We start from the raw sequence: 22186 nt of genomic DNA on the forward strand, positions 1-22186 counted from the left end.
ATCAAAGGTGATTCCTCTCATTAGACATTTTTATGAGGGTTTCTGATGAACTGAGGCATGCTGGAGTATTGTGTTGCATCTGTGTTTATATGGGTCTAGAGTATCTGAAGGATTCTCTGCATGTAAGCCCTATGATATGGAGATATCCTTTAGTGTCATTTTTGTACATTATACAGACTTCTTAACATATAGGTGCATTGTAGCCGAATTATTGCGAATGCAGAAAATCCCTTAGGTTCAATCCCCAACGGCAACTCCAGGTAGGAGAGATGCCATCAGGGATTGAACCTGAGAGACCTTCTGGGACTGACTCCTGCCTGAAACTCTAGAGAGCTTCTGCCAGTCAGTGTAGACAGTACTGGGCTAGATGGACCAATGATCTGACTCAGTATAAGGCAGCTTCCTATGTGAGCAGAAAATCCTGGTGGAGAATTGAAATGTTTTCTGAAGTGCTTTTTTCAAAGATCTTTGCAAATGACAGAAAAGGATGGCTTCAATCCCCCCCCATACAAATATTCTTTTGTCTGTGAAAACATTAGAGTAGCCAACAGAACCAGCAAAAAATGAGAATTATTTCTCAGTGCATTTTGTGGAAGATCCCAGGCTCTGATACTATTCATATAATCTGCCTATCATTAACATGGTAAACCAGAAAACATTCCTTAGGAGCTAAGGCCTACAAAATAGGTAAATTTACCCCAACAAATAAAAATAAATCAGAAGTTTGTATTTTTATTTTATAAGAGAGGGTTGCAATATTGGCGAAGATTTGTTTTCTTTGAAAGAGGTGGAGCCACAAGGGAGGAAGAATGTGGTCTGAGGAGGAAAAGGAGACAAGGGCCCACTTATACCCTGTGCCCAAGAGCCGCTAGAAACCTGGAGCTGGCCCTGAGAAAGAACTGCTATGGTTTTACAGTTGATAGAATTTTTATTGTTGTTAGTCACCTTGGGCTCCATCCATGAAAAGGAGGGACAAAGATATGCATGAGATGAGACAACAACAAACATCACAATCTATCTTACACAAATCAGACAGCTTACTTATAAGAGGCCAATCTCCTTTCCTTACAATTCCTTCATATTTGGAATTTAATATTTTATGACATGGCAGTATAGAAATACTTTTGTATCTACAAATAACTTTATACCAGTGCTAATATTTTTCATCACCAACTCATTAGATCCATATTTCCCACAAACCCCTAAAAAAAATTGGTATGGTTGTTATGATAGCATACTAGAAATGGAAGGAACAATATGTGAATATAATTTAGCAATGTATATTCTTTTAGAGCAGCCTTTCCCAACCAGTGCGCCTCCAGATGTTGTTGGACCACAACTCCCATCAGCCTCAGCCAGCATTGCCAATGGTCAGGAAAGATGGGAGTTGTGGCCCAACAACATCTGGAGGCACACTGTTTGGGAAAGGCTGTTTTAGAGGGTGTAGAACTGTATGGTCATGCTGGACCTTTGGGAAGGGAGATACTGGGAAAATGAAACCTCTTTCTAGGCCAGTTATCACTATCAATGATATGGAGGGTCAAAAACAGGGGACAAATTAGGCAACACTGTATCCCTGTACTTGACTGCAGCATGAAACTGCAATGCCTACTCTACAGATTCTCAAGCTTAAACTACTGCACATTGCTTCAAACTTTGCACAGGAGGAGGAGGCGACTGCAGCTCATAGTAGTATTCAGGGCACAGCACAGCTCCTGCACATTCTGCTTCTTCCATCATGGACCTTGGACGGTCGCAGCAACCGCGGGAAGAGTGTCTGAGGAACCCACCGAGACATCCAGGCTGCGAGGCTGACTCTGGCACTTGCTCCCCTCCTTCCCCTTTCCCCCCCATACTGAGGCTGCACAGTAGGGTCCTGAGGCCCAGCAGGAAGAGATGAGTAGCTGTACTAACAAGTGAGGACCCACGACAGCCACCCAGACACTCAAACAGGACTACCTGCACATTTAAAACGATCCAGTGCCTTATATATGTGCTGAACCTCTACCATTAAATATTCTTTTTTTTTTTTTTTTTTTCAATAATTTTTATTCAGATTTTCATAAAACATACAAGACAAAATCATAAAACATTCAAAGACAAAAAACATAATCAAAAATAGTTAAACAAAAAGAAAAAAAGAAAAAAAAAACAAAAATAAAAAATAAAGAGTAAAATATTGACTTCCCATTTGTCAAAGATCAAATCAGTTATAAGTCTATAATATATAACAATCCTGTCTCTTAAGTCATATTATAAAATCACTTTCCTCCAGTAGTTATCTTACTTAATCATCAAATCTCATAAACATTACTTTATTCTTTCCACAAAAAGTCAAAGAGAGGTTTCAATTCTTTAAGAAATATATCTATCAATTTTTTTTTCCAGATAAGCATATCGATTAATCCATCTCATTACTAATTATGATAATCTTATTGTCATAACCATAGTCAAAATAAACATTTCAATTAATCCATCACATCAGAATCTGTTAGGTTCAGTAATTTCAGTAGCCATTGTTCTATTATCTCTAGTAATTCCATTTTCCATCTTCCATCTTCAGTAGTCTTGTTAAGTCCAGTAATTTCAATATCCAATCTTCCATTATCAGTATTCCATAATAATCTTGCTGTCAAAGCCATAGTCATATAGTAAGAGTCTGATGGGAATTACCTCTATCCCAAATATTTTCTTGCCATCCATTCTGAATAGGTTGCTGAAATACTGCTGTAAAATCATATCTCTGTTCTTTTTTTCAAAATACACTGGGTCATCTCTTAAAAGTTTTTCCATTGTCACATGGCTGCAGTTAAGTCCATAGATTTTCTCTATATTGGGCTCCATCACATCATTCCAGTCCAGAAGATAGTCCATGCCATTGATAACTTTATCTCTAGAATCTTCATTAATTTCTTCAGAGATAACATTGAGTTCCAAACAATAGATTTTATTTCTAAAGTCCATAGACTCCAAATCTTGTTCCTGTTCCACGTTTGTTCCAATCTCCGGGATCTCCTCTCTCACAGGGACCCCTATTCCAGTCTCCAGGGTCTCCTCTCTCACAGGGACCCCTGTTCCAATCTCCGGGGTCTCCTCTCTCACAGGGACCCCTTCCAGGGTCACCTCTCTCACAGGGACCCTTATATCTTTAATCTCCTGCTTCATTTTACTCAATTCAATTTTCATTATCTCAATCTCATCCATTATTTTCTGAAACATAGTTATTTCCAGATTCTCAGCCACTTTCTTAATTGCCATTTTAAAAGAAAAATATAGGAGAACCACTTCTTATTTCAGCAACAATTGGGTTAATACTCCAAACTTGGTGACATCACAGTATAAACAGAGCAGACAGCCTTATCTCTCCAATAGTTAAGTAAACAAAATGCAGTTCCCAGGATCGAAACAATTAATGGCAATCGTCAAGAAACAGATTCGTCAAAATAAAATAGACCAAAAAGAGAGTAGTCTCAAAACAGTATAATATTTTTCAAAATAAAAATCTGGAATAGAAATCCCTCTTCTGTGTATATCTTTAGAATGCAAATCCAGGACAGCTTTTTGCAACAAAAACAGAGATAAGCTATTAATTAGTGCGTAGCAGAGAGAAGTTACGGCTCCCCAGTGAGATGTCAAAAACCGATCAATCTGGCAAATCTCTTTTAAACAGCAACAATTTAAGTCAAGTAAAAGAAAAATATAGAAAGAAGGGTGCTTGCCTGTTAGTGCGTTCTCTCTTAGAAGATAAGATGAACGTTCGCTTTAACAGATAGAGCTTGCTGTTGAAAATCCGTCCCACCTTCGTCGGCTGGACCTCGTCCCATAAATTAATGAGATCTGGTCGTCCCAACAAAAATAGGCTTTGAGGTTAATCTCTTCGTTTCTCCCTACCCGGGAGAAGTTTAATCAGTCAAAAAAAAAAGAAAAAACTGACTGATATATCTGAATAAGCTTCTTTTGAGGCAGGAGCCCGTCTCAAAAGCAGGCACAGGCTAAGTCACCCTTCCCGGAAGTCTACCATTAAATATTCTTGAATGGCATTACGTCGTACGAGGACCCAAGATGACTCCGTATGCAGGTAAATCACAGCTGGCATTTCAAATGCAAAATAAAATCAAACAAGACCATGAAGTCAACAAGCCTTCCGCAAACAGTTCTAACATCATGAACACTCACAATAGGTGCTTTTGACTCTAGTTATCGCCAGTGTTGCTTACTGACTTTCCCCCTCTCTGTTTGTTACCTAAAACATTTTTATCTCCCTCTTTGGCGAAAAATAACTAAAAAGAAAAGGCTCCCAGAGTGACTTACAAATATCAGTGGTGGAGTGATGTAAGTGTCACTCGGTTGGTGTCAGGAGGCTGGCTGAAGCCACAGGAGAGATGCTACCGCCCGGTGTAAGGGGTGGGGGTTGGATTGCACCCATAATGATTTACTGTAACTGATGAAGGCATTTTTGTTTTGTTGTCATTTGTGGATGTTTTGTCACTATGCTAATATATGAAATGGATTCTTGAATTTTGCCCATTGTTTATTTTTAGTTACATTCTGAATTATTATAGGATGACAGGGGGGGGGGGGTTGGTATATTTTGTTATTTCTGTGGTTGTAAACTACCTTGTATACAATAATGTTGAAAGGTGGTATACAAATTAAAAATGAAATGAAATGAAACATGGATTCATCCACATGCATAGCTTGAGTGACTGTTGGTTAAGTGCCAGGAACTACAAAGTGGAGACAAGGAATGGATGGAAGCAAATCTGGCAGAACATCCAAGGTATCCGTGAAAGGGTTGTGAAGCATCACTCACATGCTGCTGTTAGAGTAGAACATGCTGCCAGTACTGCAACAGGGTTCTTTCTGCCCACTCTTCAGTTTTCATTATATTTCATAATGGGCATAATGAACAGCCAGAAAAGCACAGGAGTAGAAACCAGTAATAGTATAATGAAACCTTCCTTAACCTGGCACCCTTTGGATGTTGCTGGACCAGAACTCCCATCAGACCCAGCATGGTCAATGGTCCCAATGATGGGAGTTGTACTCTAGCATCGCCTGGAGGGCACCAGTATTCCAGAGGGCTCATATAATATATATATATAGAAGAGTTGAAGTAACCTGCTCAAGGAACACTTAATAACTTGTGCCCTGCACTGCACAATTGTGTGGACTAAATGCTGCTGCCAGGGATATGCTGCTGTTGTCTTATATGCAGTATGTACAACTAAAATGACACCTGGGGACAAGGAGAAACTTTTTTTTTTCACATGGGGCACCAACACAGGAAAGTGTTGTGCATTTATTATTTGACTATTCTGCCCACCCCACTCCTCACATGGAAGTGCATCACTGGAACCTTGTGAGTGTGCTGTGGACTAGTCTAAGAGGTCACAGCCACTGCCAGAGCCTCTAGCAATTGATGCATGACACTTCTACCAGTCCACTGAAGGCAGTTGCTTAGTGGTTCTCATGTGGAAACTGTAACATCTCAAACTGCAACCAACATTTCCCTCTCTGAAATCTTAGCCAATCTTACTTGACAGCAAAAATTAACAAGAAATATTTTAAAAAACCCACATACTTGACAAAAAGTCAGATGTCATGTTTAATAGTTCAGGTACCCCAGTAATACACTATTTTTTGTTTTCCCCACTTCCAGTTCACAGTATGTTTCCTGTTAGTTACTGGTACCTTCTCTATTTGCTCTCACTGGCATATATATTCTGGAGCTGGCTCCAACAGGGTTCCCTCTCCTCTCCATATAATTAATGAGAGCCATTCCTTTGAATGCACTTTTCCCTACTCTAATCAACTTTTATTCCCTTTAAGATTCTTTCATTCTCATGTATATCCGGGGGGGGGGAGCTGAAACTAAGAAACGGTGGTGAACTATATTAGCCATCCATTAGCTTCCCTATTTCAGTGACCTAAAGCCTTTTATATCTGACAGCACAGTTCCTCATTAAGCACGTCTCTCTTCAGTATATGCAAATAGATGAAATTCTCACTCCTTCATAAGCCAATTAATTTATAGGATGAATAATAAATATGGCAATCAGAAGAGCACACTTAATACTGGTCTTCTTTGATATATGACTTTATGCTGTATTGTTGCTTTTTCCTTCAATTAATAGCTGTTGGCCATTTCACCAACTCTGCCATTGCTGAACCTGTGTGTACAAAATATTATCACTTGACTCAGTTTTAATTGGAGATACGCAGAAGCTCCTGGGAAAAACTGATCGAATTTTTTTTTTAAGTATTTGCTCCACTGAAATTCCTCACATTTGTCCCGAGCGAGAATCTTCTGATTTGCCTTGCAATTTCACTTTAGGACAGAGGTGTGGAACCTTCTTGGACCTGAGGACTGGATCAATCACATGGCTTCATTATGGTATCACATGACAGGTGATGTCATGTATCTGTCAAATTCCCCTTGTGTGAGGTTCTCAATCTTGGGCACTACAGCACAAGGGGTGTTGCCTACCCTATGTTTTGCAAGCGTCCCAGCATTTCTCCTTACCACCCTCAATGTTCAGATGCAAGAGAAGCATGGGGAGGCTAACAAAGGGCTTTGTGAACCTTCCCACACTTCTTCATTCCACATTGATGCTGGAGATGGAAAGGAGCCGTGCAGGGTGGCTTTAAAAAGCAGCACCTCCTTGAGTGAGGTGTGCCTTCCTTATGGGTGGTTGGGGGCGCACATTGCTCCACCAAACAAATGATCAGCAGCCTACTTTAAGGTTCCTTGTACCAAGAAGGATGCCCACTGACCTGAACTACACTTCCTGGTTTATTCAGGACATAACTATTAGTGATGTCTATTGGTTCTGTGTGTACCCTGAAATATAAGGTGCATTTAAGTGATTTTGGGAAGGCTCCCATTTTTCCAAACCAGACCATGCCATTAACAGGGTATCTCAAGGAGGGTCAGAGACTCCCCAAGAGCCTGAGTTGTTCTGTGGCCATGGCTGTCCATACAAATGCATGACTATCTCCCACACCCACCAAGAGGTAGGGAGATAATTGTTTTGATGAACAGGTCTAGCTTTTAAACACAATGAATAATTTTCCCATGGCACTCCAATCAGTGATTTTGGGAAGGGATTAAAAACTGGTTTTCACATGGACATATGCCCTTCTGCAATTCAATTGAGAGATCTCCATTGTATCCCAAAAAAAATTGTGGAGCAGAAGCTCACTCTGACCAATGATCCCTGGGGTTATGAGGTCTGTGTTGAGTGGTGACATTTCCCCCATCCCCTCTTTCCTGGTAACCCATGTTTTTTTTCTCCACCACAATCCCACCTTCCAGTGTTTCCTATTGTTCCCACCCCTAAACAGTAAAGTCTGCCATTGTGGGAAAATACCTGCAGCCATCATTTGGCAGGGTGTATGCCCCCAGAAGTTGTGATCATGTCTGCAAACTTCATTCAATTCTGTTAGAAAATGGTAGTCTACCATATGCTACGCTTAATCCACTCTGGAGCTGTTGCTATGCCTACAAATTCTGCGTGTGTGTGCGCGTGCGTGCGTGCGTGCGTGCATGCATGTTGTGTGTGTGTTGGGGGAGATATAGCCATTTTTGGAATCTCCGTTATAGTGAATTGGGGCAGGGATGGGTGGGGGGAGAGAGAAAGAACAGACCTTCATTTTTAACAGATCTAATTCTCCTAGAAATAAATCAAATTCAAAAGACACAAAGCAGCATCAAATCAGACTGGGATAATAATAATAATAATAATAATAATAATAATAATAATAATTTAATTTATATGTCGCCTATCTGGTCGATGGCCACTCTAGGCGACGTACAATTTAGTTGCAATAAATGCATCACAATAAAATACACATAAAATACATATAACAGTAAAACTATGAATAAAGAACAATAACAGTTCAGAGTAATAGGCGATTAGTCCTAAAAAATTAACCCTCCCCGGAAGTCCCAAAGGCCTGTCTGAAGAGCCAGGTCTTCAAGGCTTTGCGGAATACATTCAGGGAAGGGGCATGCCGAAGATCATACGGGAGGGAGTTCCAGAGAGTGGGGGCCGCCACTGAAAATGCCCTCTCCCTAGTCCCCACCAACCTAGCTGTTTTAGTTGGTGGGACTGAGAGAAGGCCCTGAGTGGCTGATCTTGTCGGGCGGCATAATTGGTGGCGCTGGCTCCATCAGGTAAACTGGGCCGAAACCGTGTAGGGATTTTAAGGTTAATACCAACACCTTGAATTGAGCCCGGAAAATAACTGGAAGCCAGTGTAGATCGAACAACACTGGGGTGATATGTTCCCGGTGGCGACAATTTGTGAGTAGTCGAGCCGCAGCATTTTGTATAAGTTGTAGTTTCCGGACCGTTTTCAAGGGTAACCCCACGTAGAGCGCATTACAGTAGTCTAAATGAGAGGTGACCAGGGCATGTACTACCAGTGGGAGCTGATGAACAGGGAGGTAGGGTTGCAGCCTACGAATGAGGTGTAATTGATACCAAGCTGCCCGGCTCACTGCCGAAATCTGAGCCTCCATGGACAGCTTGGAATCAAGTACAACCCCAAGGCTGCGGACCTGGTCCTTTAGGGGCCATTGAACATCAGGTCAACATCTCCCAACCTTCCCTTGTCTCCCACAAGCAGCACCTCAGTCATCAGGATTCAACTTCAACCTGTTCCTTCCCATCCATCCACTCACGGATTCCAGGCACTTGGACATGGTCTCCACAGCCAACTCTGGCGAAGATTTAAACGAGAGATAGAGCTGAGTGTCATCCGCATATTGGTGACACTGCAGCCCAAATCTCCTAATGATTGCCCCCAGCGGCTTCATATAGATATTAAATAGCATGGGAGAGAGGATAGAGCCCTGTGGCACACCACAATCGAGAGGCCAAGGGTCTGAAACCTCCTCCACTCCCAATGCTACCTGTTGATGCCTATCGGAGAGAAAGGAATGGAACCACCATAATACAGTGCCTCCTATTCCCAATCCCTCCAGGCGATGTAGAAGGATACTGTGGTCAACAGTATCAAAAGCCGCTGAGAGATCGAGGAGGACAAGAAAGGTGAATTCTCCCCTATCTAATGCCCTCCTCATACCATCAACCAGAGCGACCAAGGCTGTTTCAGTTCCATGTCCAGTCCTGAAACCCGATTGGTATGGATCCAAATAATCTGTTTCATCCAAGTGTGTCGACAACTGATTAGTCACCCACTCGCTCAATGACCTTGCCCAAGAATGGTAAATTCGAAATTGGGCGAAAGTTATTCAAAACCTGGGGATCCAAGGAGGACTTCTTTAAGATGGGCTTTACAATTGCCTCCTTGAGGGCTAATGGCATTACACCCTCCTTCAAGGATACTTCCCAAAGCTACAGATACAGATCTTATGGCCAGTGCACAACCCTAGGAATTATATTTCATATTTTGCACATTTTTTTAATTTTGTGGTGGAGTTCTCTGATCAAAACAATATACCAAAATGTGTATTTAATGATAAATGTGTTATTTTATTATAAAGTATAAAGTATTTAGATAGGTATCTTACTCTTAAATATTAACTAATATTTTAATATCAGTGTGTTTTTATTATAGAGAGTAATGCAGACAAAGATGACAGACTTATGAATAAGCACATGCAAGATTGACACAGACCAGAAATAGACTACATCGTTCATTTCTGCCAGCAACACACATTTCATTTCAGTGAGTATAGAGTTTAACTAGTCTAGTAACCTACTACATCTAGTAACCTAATTCAGAATTAAAGCTGCACCATTACCTGTGGATATGAACCTTGGAGTTCATATCCCCAGGTAATAAAATCATATCCAAAAGAAGCACGACCATTTCTTTGACAAAGGGATCTTTTCTGCCAGGCAGGTATGTAAACAGTCCTTCCAACAAAACAACAACAACCAACCATCATCATCACCATTGTTTAATTTATGTTGCACCTTTTCGTTCAAAGGAGCCCAGGGATGGGGAACTTGTGGTCCTCCAGGGGTCATTAGACTACAGCTTTGTATCATTCCTGACCACTGACTATGCTGGCTGGGGCAGATGGGAGCTGGAATCCAACAACATCTGAGGGGCCACAGGTTCTTTGTTCCTAGTCTAGACCATCAGTTTTTCAATGTTCTTATTACAGGGAACATTTTTCACATTAGCTTGTCCACCAAGGAGCTCATATGCTTATAACCCCTATATATTGCATAAGATTCTCGATGGCCTGGTCCTAAGCACATAGTTCATGTGGAGCTCCGATAAGATATTCTGGGCCTAACATCATTTCACAAGAAATGGGATGTTCCCCCTCAAAAACCTTGGCAGCCTCATATTACAAGTAAGAATATAAGAAGAGTCTGCTGGATCAGGTCAGTGGCCCATCTAGTTCAGCATCCTGTTCTCACAGTGGCCAACCAGATGTCCATAGGAAGCCTGCAATCAAGACACCATGAGCATGTATGTGAAATTAAGATTTTTGCTCCAATATGCATAACTTTACGCTTGTTTACTTTGAATTTCATTTGCCATTTTACCACCCATTCATTCAGTTTGAAGAGGTCCTTTTGGAGTTCTTTGCAATCCCCTTTTGTTTTAACAACCCTGAACAATTTAGTATTATCAGCGAACTTGGCCACCTCACTGCTCAACCCAACTCTAAATCATTTATGAACAAGTTAATTGGTCCTTGGGGAGCTCCACTTTCTACATCCCTCCACTGGAAGAACTGTCCATTTATTCCTACTCTCTGCTTTCTGTTTCCTAGCCAGTGTTGATAATGGTGAACCAGATGCATTTTAGGGATACTTGCCTACCTTAATCAGATTTTATCATTGAGGAATCTGTGACAAAGACTGAAAACCACTGATGAAAACTACTACAAGATAGTAGAGAATGGAACCCTGTTAGTACCCTCTATCATCATTCACTGTTGTATTGCCAGTCTCAGAAAACTGGGCTACTGGGGGGTTGCTGATGTAACTCAGTTAAGCACCTGTTGCTCATTTACCTGCTGCTAAGCACATCTTCAAAGTTTCTTCTTATGCATCTGTAATGTGTCAAATGCATCCTGATGCTATATGAAGTGCAATTCCCATATGAACTAGGATCTGGGGTTCTCAGAAACTCAGATACTACAATGTTGGTATCTAATTAAACAGGTTAGACAGGCTTGCCGCACTACCCAAAGTAAAAAACTCTTCAGACGCAGATGCCTGAAAGCCTATTAGGAAAGATGTTGTTCCTTGTGTTCTGGGAACTAAGGCTATGATCTGAAAAGCAGAGTGATATAAATATTTATACCTTCACTTGCTGTTCTGACATTTCACCAGTCTGAAACAATAGGCCTGACATCTTACGCAGGGGAACTTCTTTTAAGTCACAAGTTTGGATGGCAGATTGGGTCCAGGTCATAAACTAAGTTGACAAGGAAAACCCATTAGTATTCTTGACTCTCAAAACTACTTCACTGTTTTAAAAAATAAAGACAAGTTATGAGTGACACTACCCACATTATAACGTGTAAAATAGTACAATTATTGAATGCACTCAAAAAGACATCTTAGGTCTTATTCACACAACCATGATAAGCCAGGTGAGCAGATGAATGCACCTTATGCTAAGGTCAGACTGTTAGCCCATTTAGTTCAGTACTGTCTATTCTGACTGGCAGGAAATCTTCAAGATCTCACATATTTCCCAATTCCACTGTCTAAGATCTTTTAAACTACAGACGGTGGGAATTAAACTTGTACCTTCTGCATCACGCAAGGAATAAGCTCCCTCACTGAACTGTGTACCCTCCCTCTAGTTCATACAGTTTTTTCAGTAGTTTGTACAATACAGAAACACTTTAAAAAACTGTCTGAGTTGCAATAAATACATGGCGTTGAGCAATTCCTAAACACCCGAATTAGAATTTTCTCCATTAAAACTAATTGGGATGGGGGTGGGTGGGTTGCCATTTACTTCTGTCCAAGGACTGCAGCCTTGAAAACCCTGTTAATCTTCAAGGGTACTTTATAGGTTCAGGACTATGAAATTGTGTTGTTTTTTTAAAAAAAGCCAAAACAACAGTATTTACTGGTCATCTACCAAACCGGAGAGCTTTGATTATTGTCACCAACTAGCATGTGATGATAAAGTCACAAGTTCAGACCCTGGTGATATTATGAACCTTATGGAAGCATTTGAATTTGAATTGTTTTCTCTACCAAATTTCAGCTTAAAAAATCCTGAGATGAATTTGAACATTAAACCAAAAATCTAAAGGAACCTTAAAGGAAAGGAAAATTAGCGTTAATAATATCAGCAATATTTCTTGAAAGTGATTCTGTAGATCTTGTAGGCTGCTGAGAAGTCTATGTGTCTGGTTTTCCAGAAAGACAGAAATGAGAAGACGTGTAATGGGTTAACACTGTGCAGCAGCCCAAGGTCAGAGGCTGCAGCTGGCATGAAACAGAACATCTATAAAGCCTTGAAAGAGAAGCTACAAGGTGTGGGGGTGTTGGGTGTTAGAAGAGTTAGGAAAGTATTCGTGTCTGTATCTGTGAGAGAAATCCTGTCAGTAAAGACTCTTAACAAGTAACGGTCTGTGTGTGGATATCTTTCGGCTGGTTCTATTCCTACTGGGCACAGGGCTGGCATACGGTAGCAATACGCCGCTACCTTCTAGCTAATTAAAGTCATAACCAGCTAGATATCACAGGCCTTAGGCTAGCAGGTGATACCCTCCAGATATTGTGGACTAGAATTCCCACCATTCCTCAACACTGCTCATACTAGTTGGGGTTAATGTAACTTGCAGTTCACAGTATCTGATGGGCACCAAGTTAGCAACCCCTTCTTTGGCTGGCCCCAAAATGAGGCAGAATGAGACAATTGTCTCAAGTGGTGTGGCACTTGAGCAGTGAGCCTGTGCCCTCCAAGTTCCCCCTGTTCACTTCATTATTAACTTTATGTCCCAAAGCCCCTTCTCATTGCTCACCACATTGTTACCTTAGTTGTGTGGCCAGTCAGCTCGCACCTAATGAGGCAAAAATCTTTGCCACCCCCTTTACCTCTTCCTCTCTGCCTTCGCTCATCCTGAGAAGGGGTCAATGGTGAGACCATCTGAGCATAGTAGCAGGGAGACTGCCTAAGCTGGAATGGTAGCTAAAAATACTGGTTTAAACTTAGTTGTTGTTTTTTTTAAAAAAAATTACAAGTAACTTTTTTAAAAAAAACTCTAAGTTTAAAACAGCCTTTCTAGCCACTACAGCAAACTGTGGCAGCTCAGGCAGTGTCATTCAGAAGACCATGATCTTTTCAGAACAAGGCAAGGCAGGGAAGAGGTGGTGGAGGGGGCAGTGGAGAAACCCCCAGCACTGCTGCTAATGCAGCAGCAAAGAAATAAAGTTACCCCCAAAATAAGGGAAGTGAGAGCGAGGAAAGGGAGGAATGGGGGCAGCAGAGGAAAAGAGGGGGTTGGCTCTAGCAAGGCCGGTGCCATGAAGAAGAGAATGGGGCAGGAGTGGGGCAGGTGCCATGATGGGTATGGGGTGGCAGCTCACTCCCTTGTGTCGGGCCTGCCAATGGCTTTTAACTGCTACTCCCTCCTTTACTTCAGAAGGAAATGACAGGATTCAGAACAGTGATTTCTTCTTGAGAAAAATTCAAGCAAAAGAAATACTGAGGAAAGAGGCCATTAATTTACCAGCCTCTTTCTCTTCACCTGTACCAAGGGATTTAGGAAGGGGACAAAAAACATCTTTCTTGGCAAAGAAGCTAGTTCAAAATTGCTTCTTTGTCCTACAGCTGCCATCATCCACTTCCATTTTGTCTCATCACCCCAAAGTCACTTTGGCAGTAATTTCAGTCAATAAGAAGAGTTTTTCAATGTGCCCATAGAGTGTTACTTCAGCATGGTGACATCCTATAATAAGAAGATGCTTTTAGTGTGGGCTTCAAAGAATTCTACCACTCCCACTGCTGGCAGCAATTGGCCAATTTACAGAAATTGGCCTATAGGAAGGGAAAGAATGAAAAAAATATAAGAGACTTAAAAAAAAAAAGAACAGAAAGGAAGGGGTGGGGTGGTCCTTAATCATTCATTTCTAAAGTATTTTCACCCAAAACTTCGCAAAGTGGAGCTTAATTATTTTTTTAAAAAATGAAGAGAGGCAACCCTTAAAGGTAAAGGTGGAACTCAGAGGATTATATCTTATCTCTTTCGTGCATATTGTTAGCTATTGTTTTCACTGTAGGTCATAACATAACGAACACCTTCAGTCTTAACATAATTAATGCTTGACTGTTTGCTCTGACCAAATGTCTCTCACGCCTCTTTGGGAATGATTGTGCAGGGAAATAAAATAATCTTTGTAGAGCTGGAATGAAAAGTTTCCCACTGTAGGAATAAGAAAAATCATCTGATAAATGCAGAATCAACATTACTGATAAAAGCTTAAAACATTATTGATAAAAGCGTAAAACAAAAAGGACATAACTCCTGGTGATAGAATACTTTAAAAAATATTCCAGAGGTTGCAGATCTACCTTCTAATTATAGATAACTAATTATAGAGAACTAACCAATACCATAATCCCTTGTCAATATTAGCTTATTATATTTTTGTCCATAGCATGTGTGGATGGAAAGACTGTTAATTTTAGTTTCTCTTCCCAATGCTAAATTTGGTTCTCCACATTTCTGCAGCAACTTGGATTTTAATAAAAAAACCTCAAGAAGATTCTCCAGCAATTTAGTGAGAAATTCTCCCATCCCCATTTTTGTATGCAGTGTTGATTATTATATACATTTTTGCTAGCAATTATTTATTTACTATTTGATTTATATCCCACCCTTTCTCCCAGCAGGAGCCCAGGGCAGCAAACAAAAGCACTAAAAACACTTTAAAACATCATAAAACAGACATTAAAATACATTAAATCAATTTTAAAAAAATGTAAGCATATTGTTTAAAAAAAAGGTTTCCAAGCATCTAAAAAGCAATTCCATCACATAAGCAGACTGGGATAAGGTCTCTACTTAAAAGGCTTGTTGAAAGAGAAAAGTCTTCAATAGGTGCAGAAAAGATAACAGAGATGGTGCCTAATATTTAAGGGTAGGGAGTCCCACAGGGTAGGTGCCGCCACATGAAAGGTCCGTTTCCTATGTTGTGCAGAATGGACCTCCTGATAAGATGGTATCTGCAGGAGGCCCTCACCTGCAGAGCGCAGTGATTAACTGGGTATATAACGGATGATACGGTCTTTCAGGTATCCTGATCCCAAGCTGTATAGGGCTTTGTACACCAAAACTAGAACCTTGAGCTTGGCCCGGTAGCAAATGGGCAGCCAGTGCAATTATTTCAGCAGCAGGGTGACACGTTGGCAATACTCTGCCCTAGTGAGCAGTCTTGCCACTGCATTTTGCACCAGCTGCAGCTTCCAGATCAACCTCAAGGGCAGCCCCACATAGAGTGCATTACAGTAATCCAGCCTGGAGGTTACCAGTGCGTTGATTTCTCCTAAAATAATACATATGATGTATTTTAATGTTATTTTCACTAACATATTCATTTTTATGCACACTTTCCCCCAGTATATGCATTTTTGCAAACACTGCTTGGCTGGAGAACGACATTGCAAAATTTGGGTAAGTATGGATATTGAAGGGATGGCTGTGTTTTGATTCTCCTGTTATATCAGAAAGTGCAAAGTTGATAAACTCAGCTTTAAATGCAAACTGTATCAAATTTCCCCATCCCTAGTCTGTCAATAGACTTGAAAGCTTCTTTAGATCAACAGCGGCTCTTTGGGGAATACTTGTTAACCAAATATGTAAATCTGGTGCTGAGAAGCCTACTTGCTTCCCCTGGGCAAGATGATGCATCGGAACCCAGCCCTGCTGTGTTCAAAGCAGAAATTTAGTGTGGATTTCACTTGTGAATGCCAATCAAGACTGCTACTTTGCAATTGTTAGGGTGACTTCTGTTCTTCTTCCTAAAGATGGGTACAATAATATTGAACAACTAGAATTTCTGTGGAAGATTAGTACACTGAAAAAGACATGCACAAAAGTCAGATTTTGGTTATACTGTTTTCAACAGGATCCATGTGGCTGGTCAGTGAACAACCTTCCACCTACTCCTCAGTGCCATGAAGCTATGACTAAAAGCAAGTTTCTAGAACTCATGGTTGCAGAGAAAATCCTGATGTATTATGTAAGAAGAATTGGGTCTCTATGGGGAGGGGCAAGTAAAGATGTAGCTGCACTGGAACAATTGAGAGCCTTAATGCATGCTCTTGATTGTTCCTTGTGGTAAGCACTGATAACTTGATAGGTGCTGACAACAAGTGCTACAGGAATCAGCTGCGCTATGGAATTTTCCAGATCAGAAACTCTAGATTGCTCAAAGCAGGGTTTTCTGTAAGCAATGATCAGTGCTTACAGCAAGCCCTGCAAGGAAACCACGCAGCAAGCCTTGCATGAGCAAAGAAAATGTGGTTTACAGCAGTCACTGATTAACTGACTGTCAGCAGCTGCAAACCCCACTTCCTATTCTGGCAAAGGAAGCATAAAGGGAAACACTTCCTTTGCTGGTGTGGTTTGATTTCAAACTGTGTGAGCAAACAAAATGGGGGTGGCAGCTGTTAATTAACTGATCCGTTGCCATTGCCAAACCCCACTTCCTTTGCCCACACAGTTTGAAAACAAATCACACCAGCAAAAGAAAGCGCTTTATCTGATGTCATGACATCAGGTCATTGATAGGCAGGAGGCCCAGCCACTGTCAAAGTAGCCTTCAGGGGTTGGAAGAGGTATAGATCCAGCCTGTCAGCTGGTTCTCATTTCCCACTCCTGTTTGAAATCAACACTTTAGATTCCAGAGAGCCAGATATGTGAACTATTTACACACAGGAGTATTGCTGACTGTTCTACTATTTTATGATTTATTTATGATTTATTATTTTATATATACCCCACCCGTCCTCCCAGCAGGAACCCAGGGCAGCAACCAGAAACACTAAAAACACTCTAAAACATCATAAAAAGACCTTAAAATACATTAAAACAAAACAACGTTAAAAACATTTAAAAAAACCTTTAAAAAACCTTTTAAAAAAGAAAAGGGTTAAAGATATTAAAAGACATATTAAAAACAATTCTAACACAGACGCAGACTGGGATAGGTCTCAACTTAAAAGACTTGTTGAAAGAGGAAAGTCTTCAAAAGGTGCCAAAAAGATAACAGAGATGGAGCCTGCCTAATATTTAAGGGGAGGGAATTCTACAGGGTAGGTGCCGCCACACTAAAAGTCCGTTTCCTATATTGTACAGAACAAACCTCTTGATAAGATGGTAGCTGCAGGAGGCCCTCACCTGCAGAGCGCAGTGATCAGCTGGGTATATAAGGGGTAAGACGGTCTTTCAGGTATCCTGGTCCCAAGCAGTATAGGGCTTTGTACACCAAAACTAGAACCTTGAACTTGGCCTGGTAGCAAATGGGCACCCAGTGCAGTTCTTTCAGCAGCGGGGTGACATGTTGGCGATACCCTGCCCCAATGAGCAGTCTCACCACCGCATTTTGCACTAGCTGCAGCTTCCGGACCAACCTCAAAGGCAGCCCCACATAGAACGCATTACAGTAATCCAGCATTGAGGTTACCAGTGTGTGAACAACAGTGGTCAGGCTATCCCGGTCCAGAAACGGCCGCAGCTGTCTTATCAGTCAAAGCTGGTAAAAGGCACTCCTAGCCACAGAGGTCACCTGGGCCTCTAGTGACAAAGATGAATCCAGGAGCACCCCCAGGCTACGGACCTGCTCTTTCAGAGGGAGTACAACTGACCAATTATCCGAACTCGGGAACCACCAACCTACAGCGCCTCCGTCTTGCTAGGATTCGGACTCAGTTTATTGGCCCTCATCAAGCCCACCACCGAGTCCAAGCACTGGTCCAGGGCTTGCACAGCCTCTCCCGATTCAGATGTTACAGAGAAATAGAGGTGGGTATCGTCAGCATACTGCTGACACCTCGCCACAAATCTCCTGATGACTGCTCCCAAGGGCTTCATATAGATATTAAACAGCATGATCAGCAATATGAAGAACCAGGGCTGGCCCCATACATACTGAGGCCCTTGGGCACAAGCCTGCCCTGGGCCCGGCACTCCCCTTCCGTGATCACATGGCGAGAGCTTCAGAGCCCCGGCCATTCCCTTGCTCAATCTACCTTTCTTGGCTGTATTGTGCAGTTCTGCTGCCCTTAATCCCATGGGAGGGATGCACATGCATAGCATGCATGCATGCCATCAGCCAAGATGGCAGCAGAGGGTTCAGCCCCTTAGGGAAACCTCGGCTGCCATCTTGGTTAAGAACAGTGCTGTGCACGCAACTGCACAACACAGCCGAGAAAGGTAGGTTGAGCAAGGGAATAGTGGGGGCTCTAGAGCTCTCGCTGTGCGATCCACAGCAGCAATCCTGCCTTGGCCAGGGCCTTACCTGGCCGCCCTTTGGAGTCAGCCCTGTCAAGAACAGAGACATAGATTTTGAATTATAAATGTTTACATGAGTATTATCAGACTTCAAATATGAGTTTAATAGAAGTAGAGGGCTTCTAAAACATTGGGAAGCAACAACCATTACAGAAATGCTGGATTACAGTAATTCACTACATCAGTTACTTATTCTTACTGTTCACAGACAAAGCAGTGAGATTATTGTAAGTGATGTCACTGATAGTTATCTGGTTCAGTGTACAAAATTTGTCCAGCATTATGCTTCCTGTATTAGGAACTGGGCGTCATTTGCTTCAGAAGAAATTTTCCATCTCAAAATGTTAAATGAAATTATCTGCAGGAGTGCTCAGTATTCAGTAGAACAGGTTACCCAAGGCCAGTTGCTTTCCAGATGCATGCATGGAAATTCCTTACTGTTAAGTCCTTACTCTCTACGGGTGATATCCAACTAAGCCATACTCACAAGTAAACCCACTGAAATCAAGTTCACTGATTTCATTGGGCCTACTCCAAGTATGTATTTGAAATTCTTGCTGATTGCTTTGCACACACCCACTTGGTACCTTGTGGATGCCTTTGGCATTCTTGAGTTGACATGTTTAAGAGGTATGGGATCATTTTGCAAATGTTCTTCGCTTCACTTCTATAAAACAATCTCATAGCACATAAACAAATAAAGTAAGGAACACTGAAGCCATTTATAATGTACCAAATAAGGGTTTCCAAGAAAATGCAGCATTATTTCCTAACACAATTCAGTTTCAGTGTTAAATAACTACATGAATGAGTTTTCTACTTGTTGAGACTGTGTTTGCTTCAGTACTTACATTGGTGTTTGTGTTTTAAAATGTTTCAGTTCTTTTATATTTCTGCTCCCTGTAGTGACAGCAACACTAAATTCAGTGGCTGTCTGTGGTGACCATTTTCTTCTAAATGCCCCTTAATGTTGCTTTGTTGTGGAACATTGTGAGAAAAAATTATGCTTGCCACTGTTTTTTTTAAATGGCAGCCTCATTTCCCCCCAGAGTGCTTCAGAATGACAGAACGTTCAGGGGACTGGGGAAGCAGTTGATGCCGCTAGAGAAAGGTAAGGCCTCCACCCCCCAAGTAGTTTGAACAGAATTTCCAAAGGTGGCACCCGTTCATTCCTCTCTGCACTTGTTTTGGAATGAAATACAATTGATCCAAATGGAGCCCATTTGATCCAATGTTCTATTTGTTCACAAATGGATACATGACCCATCTCCACTACCAAACTCAACTATAGCTCCTTTGAGAATAAGGTTTTAGTGGAATGCCTACAAAGCAGCTGGCTTGTGGCACCTAGCCTGCTGAATACTGACCTCACATGTATAGAATCTAACCTTACTGTCCAAACTAAAGAAGAATTTAGGGAGGAAATGAAACTCAATTTGTAATACAGCCAAGCCCTACAAAATGGATGAATTCAAATTCCCAAGACAGAGAAGTATGAATTTCAGCAGCATCCTTAATGTCAAGAGTATTATGCTTATGGTAAAGTTCACAATAAATAGTACCAGGTCAGGGAGAAGGGTAAGTCAGAACTCTTCCCTCTCCTATTCAAGTGGAAGTAGATTTCTTTCTTCTGTGAGGAAGCATTCAAAGCACACTTTTTTGTTTTTATTGTATTAATTTTCAGAATAAACAAAATATAAACATAACCAACAAAATAACACATTTTGGATATCCATAGTAAATTATTAACACAATTTTCATTTGTACATTAATACTTTTCTTTTTTTCTTTCTTGTAGGACTGTTGAATATCATTCCTATCCTTTCATTTGTTGGACCATTTAATAATAGTACCATATCCATGTGTATGCCATTGGCAGGGGGATCCTTGAATCTCCGAAGACTCAGAGCGGCGAACAAAAAGCAAAGAACAATCCCATATAAAGATTAAAATTAGCATAATAAAAACAATATTAACTAAGCATATCAGCAGCAAGAGCCTGTTTGTATCTTGCAAACTTATGTAATTAATAAAACCAGGGGTGTGCACTGGCTCTGTGTATACCCCAAATTATGAGGCAAACTAGGGTGGTTTTCTCATGTCTCTCATTGTACCATGAACAAGCTGTCCATGTCTGATTGGGGACTCCATACGCATCCAAGTCATTTTTTTCCTGAAAAACTAAACCAAGCTGACCAGGGAAGCACATAGTGCTCAAAAGAGGAGGAAGTGGAGATGTATGGTCTGTGTGTAATCTTTCATTTTGATTCTACCTGGACTCCTTAGGGAGGAAGGGTGGGATATAAATTTAATAAATAAATAATCACAGTGAATTATTTTCCCACAGCACTCCAAATGCAATGATTGCAGGGCATTTTTCACGTGGATCTATGCCTTTCACTGTGAAAGCCAATAGCTAGATCACCACTGTATCCTTGAAAATCTGTGTTGAGGAGAAGCCCTCTACTACCAATGACCCTTGGGGTAATAGGGTCTTTGCTGGGGAATGGCATTTTCCGCATCCAGTCATTCCTGGGGCTTTATGCTATTTCCCTACCCACTTGTCCTATGCTAGTCAACTGAAAGCTCTCAGCCAGGAAGAACACCTGTATCCTCAAAAATCTGTGGAGAAGCATAAGCTTACCACCCACCAATAATTATTGGGTAACAGGATTCTTGATGGGAAGGTAACATTCCCCCCCCTCCATTCTTTCCTGGGGATCCATGTTCTTTTTTTCCACCTCCACCCCCATGATTGCTATTGTACCCACCCCAAACTGATAAAGTCTGCCTTTGTGGGAAAACCATTTAAACTCACATTCTGAAATCTTGCAGAATTCATCCCCTCAGACCATGCCTGAGAACTGTATTTAATTCTGGAAGAAAATGAAAAAGTGAGGCTTTCATTTTGTTTTTTTAAAAAATAAAACTTTAAAAAGTGCCCTCCGTGAAAAGCCCTGGTAGTCTGCCTACATTTTGGCAGGCTTAATCCATTCTGGAGGGGCTGCTATGTCTGCAAATTTAATCTACTTCTGTGAAAAGGAAAAATTATTATAGCATTTTTAGATTTTCCATCATAGTGAATAGTAAAAAACAGAGCTTCATTTTTAACAGATATAATTTAGTTCCAAACAGCACATTGAATTGGAAAGACAGAGAGAGGCTCAAAAAGAGATTGGGCTGCTTCCCAAAGCTACAGATACTGATGAATCTCATGTCTGGTGCACACCCCTAATAAATGGTTAATTGCATGGAAGGCTGCAGCAACTAAGGACCACCTCAAACTGACCAAACATTTGTAAATTGGAAGAGAGTTTATATTTATGAGTCTCAATATGTAACAAATTACAGTATGTGAAGAGGTAGACTTAATCCCTCGGTTGCAGTCTGAAGTGTTACAATTCCAGGAATACACAGGATTTATCTCTGCATATGTAGACCTACTCAAGAGGTCTCCACTCATCATTGTCTCATCTCACACATACTAATCTTCAACATTCTATGCATTTCAACTTTCTATTGCAGTCACTATTTTAAAAAAAATTATTAAAAAAAGCCCTCCTTTATATTCTGCAGTCATTGCTGATGCCAAATTTGCATTATTTATTAGAACATATTATAATTCTGGTTTCCTGACACAATCCACATCTATCAGCTTGTAATTAAAGCAACACATCTAACAACCATATTTATATATCACTGCTTGGC

At 41.1% G+C, this 22186-nt stretch overlaps 1 protein-coding gene across 12 annotated transcripts in view; it reads right to left on the bottom strand.

Annotated features, from left to right (window-relative positions):
• Nucleotides 1-22186, bottom strand: part of LINGO2 (leucine rich repeat and Ig domain containing 2) — a 982977-nt gene that overhangs the window by 769341 nt on the left and 191450 nt on the right. The window contains exon 2 of one of the 12 annotated variants that reach the window (XM_061631628.1): nucleotides 11302-11415. The exons of the other annotated variants lie outside the window; for them this stretch is intronic. The gene's annotated coding sequence lies outside the window, so the exon portion shown is untranslated. The remainder of the gene's footprint in view (nucleotides 1-11301; nucleotides 11416-22186) is intronic. 12 annotated transcript variants of the gene reach the window in all.

The sequence above is a fragment of the Rhineura floridana genome, chromosome 1 (genome assembly GCF_030035675.1).
Source record: "Rhineura floridana isolate rRhiFlo1 chromosome 1, rRhiFlo1.hap2, whole genome shotgun sequence".
Lineage (NCBI taxonomy): Eukaryota > Metazoa > Chordata > Lepidosauria > Squamata > Rhineuridae > Rhineura > Rhineura floridana.